The sequence below is a fragment of the Phoca vitulina genome, unplaced genomic scaffold (genome assembly GCF_004348235.1).
Source record: "Phoca vitulina isolate PV1807 unplaced genomic scaffold, GSC_HSeal_1.0 scaffold8, whole genome shotgun sequence".
NCBI lineage: Eukaryota > Metazoa > Chordata > Mammalia > Carnivora > Phocidae > Phoca > Phoca vitulina.
In genome coordinates this window covers 72,226,932-72,240,377 of record NW_022589711.1, presented here as the reverse complement: position 1 = coordinate 72,240,377, position 13,446 = coordinate 72,226,932, and the positions used below count along the sequence as shown (strand labels likewise).

Below are 13,446 nucleotides of genomic sequence, written 5' to 3'. Positions count from 1 at the left end.
AACTCAAGCCCTGCATAAATTTATTCTTTCTTGAGCTGGAGATATTAGGATAAAACCCTAAAAAGAGTGGAAAATAGAAAGTGAATCGATAAAGCCAATTTTATTATTCTAAGTTACAATTTTTTTAGAGAACAAAAAAGCTAAGGGACAAATGGTTCAATCCAGAACCGGTGATAAGAACATAGGCATCTAGGGGCGCCTGGGTGGCTCGGTTGGTTAAGCGGCTGACTCGATTTCAGCTCAGGTCATGATCTCAGGGTTGTGAGATCAAGCCCCTTGTCGAGCTCCATGCTGGGTACGGAGCCTGCTTAAGATTCTCTCTCTCCCTCTCCTTCTGCCCCTTCCCCACCTCTCTCTCTGAAAAAAAAACAAAGAACATAAGCATCTAATAAAAGCTCTGGGCTATACTGTAGGGGGAGAGCTTTTAAGGCATCCCTGTGTGATAAACTGCAGTTGCCAATTCTTTTTACAAAAGTCTCTAACATATTTAAGCAATCATTGCCAAATATGTGAATCAAATGATGCCATCTCAAGATTAAGCAACTAGCTCTCTTATTTTTGGATGTGTGGTTTTAATATTAGACTTAAAACTGTCTTAATATCAGGATCTTCACTTCAAAACAATACCCAGACTTAATATTTAAAGATTCTCTGTCAAGTTTAAGGTCTCATTAGAAAGATTTAACTCATAAACGTATTACTAAATTTACGAAGTAAGTTTGGGATGTGTGTGCTTAAGCTCAGCAAAAATAACTATTTCAGTCTAAAAGTTTAAATTAAATACAAATGAATCAGCATGGCAAATGGAAATTTATAAATAATGCTTCATTATGTCTGCATATTTTATTCATTTTGGCCATTAACCATATGTCTGCTTAAAGCTAATAAATAGGACCCCCAGGCAAGCTGAAATGCTATCTTCCCTTGCCCCACCCATTCTTTTATGATAAAATATTTACTAGACAAACTTTTTTTTTCTGTCTTATCCAGACACTCTCCTCATTGAAATTTTCCACTTTTTCAATGGCATCAATTTTGGATTTGCTCAAACAAAACTTCTACTTTTTTCCCTACACTCTACTATAGATTCTGCTTTTTTCATCCCACCAAAGCATGCTAAACTGCTGTGTGGAAAGATCATGGGTTTTAGAACTCAACAGGCCTGGGGACAAGCCCCATTTCTATCGCTTGCTAGTACATGCTCTTTTAAACTTAATATCATGAGCATCTGTTTCCTTGTCTAAACAGCGCAACAGTTTTGTAGGGATCGTTTAAGAATTAGTGATACTGTATAAAGATAGTGGTCCTCTGATGGAAGCTCTTAAAATAAAGAACCAAGGAAAGGTAGAATGAAGATGGATTGACATGTCATTCTTGTCCCTTCCAAATAGAGTTTGTGTGTGCTAGGCCTGAAGAATGTGAAAGCAGGCGATGGTTCACGAGAGAGCAGTGAGTCTTCCCTGAGAAAGGAGTCCTTGGCCATGGCTTCACTTCTCTAGTGACTAACTCATCTGGGCAAGGGAAGCGAAGCCTGAAATGTTCGGATTGCTGTGAGGGGAAGTCAGCCCGACAGGCTGAGTTGCCTTTCTTGTCCTTGGCATTGTAACAGTGCACGGTCTTCTGTTGTTCCTGGAACCACTCAAGCATATAATGAATGGAGTACCAGTGATTGGAAACGGTCGGCCCTCGATGATATTTCCGCAAGTTGTTTTCCTTCTACAACTTGGTAATGGATTTTTCTAACTTTAACAGGATGGTTGAAGTGTCTCATGATTTTATATGCTGTTGCCCTCTCTGGGGCCAGCTCTGTCCCGTTATCATGTCATTTTTTTTTTAACACCAAAAATCAACTTCTCTCCAAAATCTGAACTGTTTTCCTTGGAAGGTTACATGATCCTAAGCAAACAAACAAACTGAAGAACCATTCTGGTTTTTCTAAAGAAATTTGAACTTTTTTTTTTTTTCTCTCTCGCTCTCTTTTTTCTAATGAGTTAAGTTTTTGGATCTGTGGATTAGGTTCACTGAATTCTGCAGAGGTCAGGGGAGAGTAAGGAATGTTTGACAGTCTTTGTGCAGGAGGGAAATGGAGCCCTGGGAGGCTGACCCATTGCTGTGTACCAACACCTGGTGGGCCAATTGCAGGGGAAGGCAGAGGTCCAGGTTGTGAATATGAAAGAGTAAAGCACTGGGAAGACAGGCTAGCCAGACATACGTGGGTTAAAATTGCAGCCTGACTACTAACTAGATGGATGAACTTGCACGAAATTCTTAAAAGTGATGAGCTTCAATTTTCATGTCTTTGTAGCATTGTGAGGATTAGCATGTAGTGCTTATTGAGTGCTTATTATATGTTGGCCACTATTCTAAGCATTTTGGTTGTAATATTCCAATTAATTTTTACAAAAATCCTTTGAGGTATGAAGCAAATATTATTATTTAGATTATAAAGATGAGGGAACTAAGAGAAAAGACACCTGGCTATAGGTAACAAAGTTAGTGACGACAAAGTTAGAATTTTCACATAGGCCATTTGACCTGAAAGTCCATATTCTTAACTACTAGGATATAATTAGGTCACTTGACATATTGCCTGGCATATAATTAACATTTAATAAATGGGAGAATGCGATCTATATGTATATATTATTTACATATTTCAATATATGTCATTTATATTCAAGGTTTGTTTTTAGCAGTTTGAACAACAATCAGTAAACTTGGCTTAAAAACATTGACTCAGGGGCACCTGGGTGGCTCAGTCGTTAAGTGTCTGCCTTCGGCTCAGATCATGGTCCCAGGGTCCTGGGATCGAGCCCCACATTGGGCTCCCTGCAGGAAGCCTGCTTCTCCCTCTCCCACTCCCCCTGCTTGTGTTCCCTCTCTCACTATGTCTCTCTCTGTCAAATACATAAATAAGATCTTTAAGAAAAACATTGACTCAGTTTGAAAATTTCTTGTTGGAGCTTTAAAGTTGGCACACTGGTCACTGGTCACTGATTTAGGAAGATCTACTCCCCCTTCGGTATAAATTCAGAGATGACCACCGATGCTCTAGAGTTGGTTCCAACGTTGAATAGGGGTCTTTTCCCCCTCTGTTCCTAAGGACATGATTTTCTTTTATAGAAAGGGAAAATTAAACAAACTTATTTTTCATTTTCAATCTTATTCTGTCATCTTTAGCTTTGCTATAAATTGATATGATCTTATGATTCTTTTTTCTTAATGTATTTTGATTCCTATTTTTCCAATCCAACAGTTGACTTTTCAGCAGTTGAGTTTCTGTGCTCTAGATGCCACGAGGACACAATTCTAATTCAATGGCTACACAGTAGGAGACAGGGTCCTTTCTTCCATTACACTTGACACAAACCAATACATGCCTTCATCATTTCACACAAAGTCCCCGCGCAGTCCATTGTGAATGTCAAACTGTACAATTAACTATAAGCTCGTCTACATGTCTTCTTTCTATAAACCCCATGCTGCTTACTCCTTATGTCCAGCCAGTTGTGTAAAGAAAAATGTATTTGAAAGCTTCAATATGGAATTTAAAGGATTGAATCAACTAGCTTTATTTTCAGATTTCAATTCAAGACAATTTCATTTTTTTTCTTTTGAACACCTTAAAATGTTCTTTGATTTTCAACATTATCTTCTAACATGCACATCTCCCTCTAGCCTCCCGCTGTTCCTCTTTCTAGATCCCCAGTCTTGCAATTGTCCTTCTACACTCACACACCCAGGACATGTCCTCACCGCTGACCTCTCATCAATCTACCTTCCAATTGACCGTCTCCAAAAATATTTCTGCTGACAAACTTCGCCCTGTGGTAATTCTTTGTATCACAAATATAGACTAAGTCTTCAAGGAGTTATTGATTATATACAGAGAGATGGTTTGTGAATTCTTGGACAAGCGTATATGTAGATATTGATGACATGACATCACAGAATGTGTGAGCACGGTGTACTCTCAAGTCCTGACATTGCTACTCAGCTTGGGTTCTGTTTTTACATGAGTTGAAAAGTTGCTTTACAAACATCTGTACATGTTTCATATGTGTTTGTTTAGTTTCTCATGTTACCTTGTTTTGAGGAAGGAAATTTGAGTTTTAATTTTTTCCATTTAATCCTGTCATCTGGTCTCCTCTAAAGTTCCTACTTAAATGTTTTCTGAGCTAATAAAACCATGTCAACAGTTCTTTATTCTTAAGTCAAATTCCTTATCATCCCTCGTAGTTATTTAAATTTTTTTAAATCTGATTTTTATTTTGCTTTTTCTACCCTATTTAATCCTTAATTAATGTCTGTGTATATAACCTATTTCGGGATCATATTTTTTTAATAATTGTGTTTTTTTGTAAGTGCTTAATAAACCAACTAACTAATCAACCAACAAACAAATAAGTAAATAAAGAGTAATAAATTGACCGACTAAAAAGGGCCTTTGGGTAAGCAAAATCCAATTCTATTTTGGTATTCTTGAATGAGTTCACATGAGAAATTTAGATCCATGCAGTACATAAACTGAGTTTAGCAACCAAAGCCTGACATTCTGGCAATTTCACCAGACTTGTAAAAGCTGTTATTTTTGACTAACGAAATGAAATTTGCATTGATTACCTAAACAGACTGACATTCATTTGCGTGAACATGATAAATCTACAGCAAGCACACGAGCTAAATAACATGTTCATTGGAAAATAATTTCTGTGTGAAATTAATAAGTTCTTTTCCTCTTTTCAACATGGGCAATAGGAACTTTTTGGTTTTGCTTAAGTATTATCTATTCCAGCTTATACATTGTTTACTTTTCTTAATGGAATAATAACACCATGGCACAAATGCATTCTTTCCATGTGAGATAATTGCATAAATTAAGTTAGTCCAATACTTACACCTCGCCTGAGTTCAAAACAGTTTTTTTAATGTTTTGATTATAAGCAAGTAAATGAGCATATGTCCAATTACATTTTGGGTGCAATAGCTTTAGCCACCACATTTTGGCATTTTATTTTATTAGCTAAAAATTCACATATGGTTTCCATGTCTCCAAGCTGTCTTTAAGGATACAAGAATTGTATAACTTAACATTGTTTTCTTCCCTTCTCCCTCCGCAGCCCCCTCCCTATTTCTCACATATGCTCCCTCACTGAGGTACCTCTTTTCGTTTTAAGGATTATATGTGCAAATTGTGAAAACTGAAAAGTTTGCTGGTGCTTTGAAGGAATGATGAAAGAAATGCTTCCAACCCTAAAATTTTTACCTACAAAAAGAATCTGAAATGAATGCCACAATGTTTACTATAGAAACAGCAATATTAGTACACAAATACATAAGGCTTACAATGATCGTTATTTAGCTGCTTCCTTCTTATGGGCTTACTACAATCCCTTCCCTCTTCAGAACCCTCCCCAGCAGCACTGGAATGAGGAAGGGGGAAGAAGCTAACTGAACATCTTAAAGACGGAAATGTATAAGACATAGCCAACCTAGTGAAGGACAGGGATAAGGGAACACAAAGAAACATACTCAACCCCTTGTGGTTTCAACATTCCTCCCCATGTATCTGTGTTGCTGATACAGTTAATGGTTTGGAAAACTGCAAGACTTGCATATTTGGGCCAAGAGTTAAAGACAACCTTTCTAAACAACTGACTAAAATTTGGTTACTTTTTAAGGCTGTTACTCCAGCATTTCAAGAGCCTTGGGGTAAATCAAATTTCTTTCTTTCAGTTACCTTGCTTATATATTAGAAATGCTATTTCCAATTTCTTAAGAAAGTGGGAATTTTGAATATATTGTTGATTTACAAAGATTTCTGAAACCTCATATACTTGCAGAACTAAATCAATATTAGACACTCTTCAAGCTCAATATATATTTAATTAAAAAAGAAAAACAGTAAGATCCTGAAATAGTCAACTATGTTAAATATTGAACTAGGCACACTATAACAGTAGAACAGACCCCTGGTTTTCAAAAGTTTAACTTTAAAAGTTTCCACTATTTGCAGGCAACCTTTAAGAACCAGAACATGGAATGTTTCATCTGCCTTCCCACTCCCTAAAAGGAACAGATTTGATGGGTGTAGTGTGCAGTTGAGATGACAAAAGGGTTTGAGCTTCACTGGTCACCCGGTACCTACTTGTCCAGCTATTTTCTTCTCTCACATTTATAGGTAAAAATGTTTTTTCAGGTGATAGAAAATCTTTGTTTCTTTTGTGGAAAATAGATCGCAAAAGAAAGCCAACTGCTTAATAAATGGCTTTAGTCTTTTATTTATAAAATTATTTTTTTAAGATTTTATTTATATATTTGACAGAGAGAGTGGGAAAGCACAAGCAGGGGGAGCTGCAGAGGGAGAGGGAGAAGCAGGCTACCCACCGAGCAGGGAGCCCGATGCGGGACTCGATCCCAGGACCCTGAAATCAGGACCTGAGCCAAAGGCAGGTGCTTAACTGAGCCACCCAGGCACCCCTCTTTATAAAATTATTAACAATCTGAAGGGGTTTTTTTTTTTCAATCACAATCTTTTGCATTTGAGTTGTGGGACATATTCCAATAATGGTATTTAGAATTTGGGCCTACCAAATTCTATATTTTGAGGCATCCTGACTTTTTGGAAGTCAGTTTTGCAACAAATTGCCAATCAAAGTTAGGGTGTTACGTATTTGTAGTTGAATCAGAAATTTCAAGTTCCTTTTAATCTGGCAGAAATGTGTTTAAGACTGATTGTTCAATTGCAGTGTCCAGAACCTAACATTAATAGTACTCAACATAGAGGATATATCTGTTTTACAGAAGCCTGGTGACTTAACTGCTTTTATATCACATGATATAAAACTCACAGAAACTATGATGCTCTCAGATTGCGGTTAAGACATAAACTATTTCTAAGCTGGCTAATCTTTATATCATCATTCCTTTTAATGCTATTTAGAGAGAAAATACACAACCTCATATGAATGTTGTCAGGAACGGTGATTATCATAATAATAATAGAAATAGCAGACACCATTTATGAAACACCTACCCTACCTGGTACTATGCTAAATGCATTTACATACATTATCTAGTTTAATGTGCCAAAAATAACCTTATCCCATGGTGTACTTGAGAAAACAGAAGCTTAGAGAAATTGCCACTAATTTCCTCTGAGCCATACTACCCACAAAACCGAAGTTTTAGCCCAAATCCTTCTGTCCATGAAGGGGTTAATAGATTTCTTTAACAGCACAAATTGTATGGTAGTACTACACTTTTAATATTGAAAGCACTTGATTAAGAAATTATGTGAATTTGAAATTTTGAAGAATTTTATTGAAAAGCACTTTAAAAAGCACCATTTTTCATTAAAATATTTGTAATAAATAATATATCTGAAGTACAAAATTCAAAAGTTATGAAAGATTATACAGTAAAAAGGAAATCTTTACTCTTACCTAGAATTTTATATTTTCCTCTTAAGAGGAAGCTAAAACCCCTGTTTCTTATTCCTCCTCATACATATAAGTGTGCACAAATGTGTGTGCATGCTTGTCTGGACACGCGCACACACACACACACTTTTCTTACCCAATCTCCAACAGTCTCTCCTTCTTTATAATGGAAGCTCATTCTGTTCTGGGTAAATATGTGCCCAGCTAAAACACAATATTTCCAAGATGTCTTGTGATTTGAGCGGCTATTTAATAGAGTTCTGGCCAATGAAAGGGAAGCAGATGCTGATAGGTCTTCGGGGAATGTTCTTTGGAAGGGTGTTGAATGTATAGTTCCACTTCTCTCTGCCTGAAATATCACTAAGATGTAAGAAAGGGGACAACCATCCACAATAAGTAAGTGGTAAGCCACACAGTGAAATTTTTTTTTAAAGATTTTATTTATTCATTTGAGAGAGAGAGCACACAAGCAGGGGGAGAGGCATAGGGAGAGGGAGAGGAAGGCTCCCCACTGAGCCAGCCAGAAGCCTGATGTGGGGCTCGATCCCAGGACCTGGAGACATGACCTGAGCCGAAGGCAGATGCCCGACCATCTGAGCCACCCATGCGGTCCCACACACAGTGAAAATTAATGAAAGAAAGCAGCAGCCTGGATGTTTGCAAGCATAAATGGTATCAGTGTGGTAGCACCAGACGGCTTTTGTGTGAGAAAAATAAAATACCTAATTTGTACTGCATCCTTTTAACAGCAGTATAATATTCTACTTTGTGGATATGGTATAATTTATGTCTTGCCTCCCACTAAAGTCCAGTTAGGTTGTTTTAATGTTCCCATGAAAGGCACTTCTGCAGTAACTAGCAAGGTAATGTCATTCTGTGCATGAACATGTAGATTTGTGCAATAAATTCTTCGAAGCAGAATTGCTTGTTCAAAGGGCTGCACACATTTAATAAGTTCGGGTATTGTCAAATTGCTTGCCATAAGAATTGTTCCAGTTTATTGACATCAGTTAATGGAAAAGCAGGTTTCAGGGGCACCTGGGTGGCTCAGTCGTTAAGTGTCTGCCTTCGGCTCAGGTCATGGTCCCAGGGTCCTGGGATCGAGCCCCGCATCGGGCTCCCTGCTCCACGGGAAACCTGCTTCTCCCTCTACCACCCCCTGCTTGTGATCCCTCTCTCACTGTGTCTCTCTCTGTCAAATAAATAAATAAAATCTTTTAAAAAAAAAAGAAAGAAAAAAGAAAAAGCAGGTTTCTCTACATTCTTACTAATGTGATAGAGCAAGCTTTGAGATTTTGTTTCCAAACTGAAAGGTAAAAGGTAGATCCCTATATAGTTTTAATTTAAATTTCTGTCATTGTAAATAAGGTTGGAAATCTTTTTATTTGTTAAATAGTCATTTATTTCCCCTTATCCACAGCCTCTGACTTAATTTGCCCCACTTTCATTGCATTCATTTTTACCTAATTATTCAAAAGAATACTCACATGTGAGAAAAACAATTTCTTTCTTTCTTTCTTTTTAAAGATTTAATTATTTATTTATTTATTTGAGAAAGAGAGTATGCGAGCTCATGGAGGGGCAGAGGGAGAAGGAGAGAAGCAGACTCCCTTCTGAGTGTGGACCCCTCCCCGTCCCCCAACAAGGAGTTCTCCGGGCTTGATCTCACCACCTTGAGACCATGATCTGAGCCAAAATCAAGAGTCCCATGCTTAACTGCTGAGCCACCCAGGTGCCCCACAATTCCTTTATTTTTATATAATTTATAAATTCTTAGCTTTTAATCTGTATTTTACCTCTTAATTTTTTATTTAATCTATGCAGAATTCTTTTCCATTTATGCAGCTGAATTTGTCTTTTTCTTTTTTTAATGGCTTCTAGGTTCACATCTGACTTGAAAAGGCCTTCTCCACTTGGATTATAAAAACATTTTCCTATGGACTTAAGTGTTTGACCCATTTTGGAATTCATTTTGATGTAGCATGTGAGGTAGGGATTCAACTTCACTTTCTCCTAGGTGTTTACCCAATTGTTCCAACATAGTTATTGGATAAACCCTTTCTCCTTACTAATTTGTAATGCCACCTTTGTATACCAAATGCATATCCATATCTGAGTCTATTTTTGGCCTTTTAGGTCTGTTCCATTAATCAATCTGTCTAGTCATGCGCCAGCATCACACTGTTTTAATTATTACAGCATTATAATGTGGTTTAACATTGGGCGTGGTCTCTCGTTATTTTCATTTTTCTGAATGGTTCCTCCTCCTCTTGCTTGTTTATTTTTCCACATGAACTTTAGAAACAGCTTGGCTGCTTCCAAAAATTATTCTTTTCTTATGAATTTAACATGAAAGTTACAAATTAATTAAGGAACAATATTCAAGATACTGTATCTCCCTCTTCGAAAGCATTACACACATTTCCACTTATTTAAATCTCATTTTGTTTCCTCAGTAGCATCTTATGATTTTTTTCTTACAGATCTTATGCATCTCCTGTTAATTTATCCTTCTGTATGTCACTTTGGGTTGCTATTGTTGGTATTGTAAACGGAGTGTCCATTTTCTCTTTTACCATGCCACCGCAGCTGTCTAGCATGATTTCAGAATAGTAACATTTCCTCAACAAGCTTAACAAATGCATTTATTGCTTGTGAAGCTGTTTCATTCATTTTCCTAAATTTTTTAAAAGATTTTTATTTATTTATTTGGCAGAGAGAGAGAGAGAGAGACAGCACAAGCAGGGGGAGAGGTAGAGGGAGAGCGAGAAGCAGGGAGCCTGATGGGGGGCTCTATCCCAAGACCCCAGGATCTTGACCTGAGTCAAAGGCAGATGCTTAACTGAATGGGCCACCTAGGTGCCCCCATTTTCTTAAATTTTTTAAATAAACATATGATTAATAAATAATGATAATATTTTTCCTTTCCAATTGTTAAGCTTATTATTGTTTCCTTTTTTTCCAATTGCAGTGGCTTGAGTAGAAGTTCAAATTCAAATTAAGACTCTAATTTAATTACAAAAATATTAATATACTCTCCCAATTTTGCTCTCTTCCCCCCCCCCCCCACCCATCCCGAATGCTAGTAAATTTACCCTGGTACAGCCTTCTTTTGGAAGAGCTTAACAATCCATAGCAAATGTATGTTAACTACAACTATTTTTTTGGTGGAAAACAAGGCAGTAAAGAAAGGTAAAAATGGTGATGAGTTGAAAAAGTATCTTGAAAACCAATGAAATTTGTAAATAATGAAAATATTTATAAGCCTTAGCTAACAATTCCACCTTTTTAAATATATTCATAGCAATAAAATGCAATGCAAAGAATAGCATTGCTTTGGAGTTTAGTGGAAAAAAAAAATCCATTTGGAAAATTCCACACCCTAATCAAAATAAATGTTCACATTTCATAGTGCTTTATAAATATGTTCAATATTTTTTTTTACTGGAATCAAACTTCAATTATTTAATAGGGGATGTCTTCCATCTAAGGAACTGGAAAGTTTAAGATGACTAGATAACTCTGAAATTAGTGGACTTTCAATAGAATGATCAAATGTTTAAGCCTCTCCATTATTTGTTGTATTCCGAGTTTGATTTTCATGAGAAACAGACAAACAGATAAAAGAAATCATCACATCAGAAAAATAGAACATGTGAAATAATGAACTAGATGAGATCAAAGATGATAAAGTCAGTTTACTGAGATGAATAGTTTACCTATTTCAAATGTTGATCTCAAAACTAATTTCATAGCAAATTCTTTCCTTAAAAAAAAAAAAAGAAAGAAAGAAAGAAACATGTCATGGCCAATAACTGCTGAAAAACTGTGGAGACTGGCACTTCCAAATGCTTGGCAGATTATTAAGCCAATTTTTATTGAGTCCACTCTAGTTGTTGGAGGGTCTGTGATTCCCAACTGTTTCACATCAGAGAATGAAAACAAGTAGGGCCCAGCCAAGACCACATTGGTGACTGCCAGCCCCTTTATATGCCAAACATGAAAGCAACAAGTCCAGATGCTTTGATCCTTGCATTTTTGGACTTAGCCCAAAGTTATAGAAAAAAGCACAACTCATGTTAGGACAACATACATTATAAGTAGAAATCAATCAATAGCACTGTGACCTTCAAACTCAGTAAATGTTTGGAGTTAGTTTCAGAGCATGTAATCTAAATTGGGGATTGGAAGTTGGAACCGGTCCTAAACTAACAAAAAAAAATGTATATTTTTTAAAAAATAGAGATTAAAGGAAGCAACAGATGAAGTTTTAATTTATATGTGTATGTGTGTGTGTGTGTGTGGATGTGGATATATTTATACATATATACTCATTGAGGAATGTATTCTATTTTAAAAGGCCCTAAATGGTATGGAAAAGAAAGCCACCACCACAATGAAAACCTCTTTTCCTGCATATAATTAAAAGAGAAACTACACTGTGGCAGGAAAATATATTGGAAGGAAATTATGAGCTTTCTCCCAATTTAGGGTAAGAGAATAATGAGATAATTTAAGAGGTGAGTCACTTGGTTGCTAGGACACTGTCCTGACTTGCAGCAGAGCTCCAGCCTGCCGACTTATGAAACAATTGGCCCTGGTCTTGGCAGGGTTGCAGGTCTAAATTCCCCAACACAGGTATATTGAACAACTGGCAATGGTAAAGCTGAGCTGAAGAGCTGATGGCCAATCTGAATGTGGGCACAAGTAAAACCTGTAGCTTCAACCCTAGTATTTTAAATCACTGCCTGTGGCCAGGGTAGTTACTTGAAAAAATCTTCTGGGACAGAAGAAATAACAGTGAAAAATCGCTTCATTTAGAGCGGTGGGATCTGGCACCAAGAAATAATTAAAAGTAATTTTGCATCTTTTATTTTTTTTTAACTTTACAGTAATGATTTGATTGTATTGTCGCACGAGTTCTGTCTAGACGACATTGTGTTAAAACCTCACCATTTTGTATTGTAAAGCTTTAGAATTGTTCCTGGCACCAAACAGGCTGTTCTAGCACAAAAGCTAATTTGCAGTAATGCTGATAACGTTCAAGAACCTATCATTAGGATTTCTTTCTCTTTTTTCCACGTTTTTAAGTACACCCTTTCTTTGTCAGAAAAGTAAATTAGTGGTGGTGATAATACTTTGCAATCTCTACCAACATGTCAGAAAGGCAATGTACAGATGGTCTAACATTTTCAAAACCTTCCAGGAACTGGCTTCTCCAGTTCCTGGAAGATCTGGTCTCAGGCTGCAAAAACAATTTTTTTTCTTTTCATGCAGTATGAACTTACTCAAAATGCCTCAGAGCATCTCTAAGAGAGCTGGGTCAGGGAGGATGATCAAGCCATCGGTTTGACTGTGTTATCTGGATGTGTTCTGGATGTCGACATGCACAAGGCAGGGCCTATTAGAGTATCCAAATAAAATAAAAGTTAAGGCACGAGATCAGAAAGTGGTCTGTTTGTAAATAAACCCATTTACCCAAGTCTGTGAACAGTCTGACTCAAAACTTAGAAATATTGACAATACCATGGAATCCATCTTTTGCACTGAGATTTTAGTCGTCGCTGGTTATTTCTTACAATGATTAATGCTCATATGTTTATATATATGCATTCAACAATTAATGCTCATGTCTTTATATATGTAATACATCCTCTCAGAAGAATTCTTCTTTTACTCTGAAGCAAATATCAACTAGGTATATTTCTAAATAGATGTATGAATGGTGAGTTGAAAAAAGTATACATCTATTCATTTATCCACTCATTCTTTGTTGAGCCCTCATAACTCATGAAAGACTTTGTTGGGTGCTGAAGGGGGTTTTAAAAAGTGGAAAACAGTATGCTACAGTAGAAGGGTCACTGGCTTTGAAGTAAGAATATTTAGTTGTATCCTGGCTTCATTTATCAAGGATATGACCTTGAAGAAATCACTTATTCTCCTTGTACTTCAATTTCATCATTTTGAAAACTGAAATAAGGCCACTATTCTGCCCTACGCTGGT

The 13,446-nt window shown here is 36.7% G+C and overlaps 1 long non-coding RNA gene across 2 annotated transcripts in view; it reads left to right on the top strand.

Annotated features, from left to right (window-relative positions):
• Nucleotides 1-318: 318 nt before the first annotated feature.
• Nucleotides 319-13,446, top strand: part of LOC116634081 — a 30,421-nt gene continuing 17,293 nt past the window's right edge. For both annotated transcript variants that reach the window (XR_004299840.1, XR_004299839.1), the window contains exons 1-3: nt 319-1,726; nt 9,001-9,174; nt 9,324-9,431. This is a non-coding gene — a long non-coding RNA (uncharacterized LOC116634081). The remainder of the gene's footprint in view (nt 1,727-9,000; nt 9,175-9,323; nt 9,432-13,446) is intronic.